This window comes from Alligator sinensis, unplaced genomic scaffold (genome assembly GCF_000455745.1).
Source record: "Alligator sinensis unplaced genomic scaffold, ASM45574v1 scaffold1333_1, whole genome shotgun sequence".
NCBI classification, from domain to species: domain Eukaryota; kingdom Metazoa; phylum Chordata; order Crocodylia; family Alligatoridae; genus Alligator; species Alligator sinensis.
Window position 1 is genome coordinate 12,019 of NW_005843200.1, and position 1,244 is coordinate 13,262.

Sequence of the window (1,244 nt, forward strand, 5' to 3'; positions counted from 1 at the left end):
ATGATCTTCTCAAAGAGTTTCCCCAGGATTGAGGTAAGCCTGACGGGCCTATAGTTGCCTGGGTCCTCCCTCCTCCCTTTTTTAAAGATGGGGACCACATTGGCTATCTTCCAATCATCTGGAACCTGGCCTGAGCACCATGAGTGTTTGTAAAGCTGTGCCAAGGGCCCAGCAATAACCCCTGCTAGCTCCCTCAACACCATGGGGTGGAGAGCATCTGGACCTGCTGATTTGAACACGTCCAACCCCTTCAGAAGCACTCTAACCCGGTCCTCCTCAACCTAGGTCTGGAAGCATTACCCTCAAGTCCGTCTTGAATCCCAGTGGGGGAGTCCCGGTCCCTACACAAGAAAATGGAGGTGAAGTATTTGTTAAAGAGGTCTGCCTTCTCCTCTGGCACAACCACCAGATTGCCCAGTGTATCTTGCAGGGGCCCCACATTTCCTGGTGCCTTCTTCATCCTCCCCATATATTTGAAAAAGGACTTTTTATTATCTTTGATCCTTGATGCTATCCCTAGCTCGGTATCTGCCTTAGCTTTTCTAACAGCCCCGCTACAGACCCAAGCGGTGAAGGCATACTCCTCTTTGGTGATAGCCCCTCCCTTCCACCAGGTGTACGCCTCCTTTTTAGCAATCAAACATTCATGAATGCCCTTGGTCTTCTCTTCTCCAGATGAAATAAGCCCAGTTCCCTCAGCCTCTCCTCACAAGTCATGTCCCCCAGACCTTGAACCATGTCCATTGACCTCCACTGGACTCTCTCCAACTTGTCCACATCCTTTCTGTAGTGGGGGACCCACAACTAGGCACAGGACTCCAGATGTGGCCTCACCATCATTAAATAGAGGGGAAGAATCACTTCCCTTGATCTTCTCGCAATGCCCTTACCAATGCATCCCAGGATGCTGTTAGGCAAGTAGGGCACACTGTTGGATCCTATGCAGCTTATTGCCCACTGTCACCCCCAGCCTCTACCAGTGCATGGAATTGCTCCATTCTTAGTGCAGGACTTTGCACTTCTCCTTGTTGAACCTCATTAAATTTCTTTTGACCCAACCCTTTCTGAATCCTAGCCATGCCTTCCAGCATATCTACTGCTCTCCCCAGCTTGGTGTCATCTGCAAACTTTCCTATGATCCTGTATACAAAACCACTGACCAAAGGAAGAGATGGCATTCATCCAATCAGAGAATCATAGCTTTGAAAGGGTCATCAAGGGTGATTTGCATCAGTGCAGGAATG

The 1,244-nt window shown here is 49.4% G+C and overlaps 1 protein-coding gene across 1 annotated transcript in view; it reads left to right on the forward strand.

Annotated features, from left to right (window-relative positions):
- Positions 1–1,244, forward strand: part of LOC102374864 (olfactory receptor 51G2-like) — a 4,827-nt gene that overhangs the window by 3,437 nt on the left and 146 nt on the right. The gene's annotated exons all lie outside the window — the stretch shown is intronic.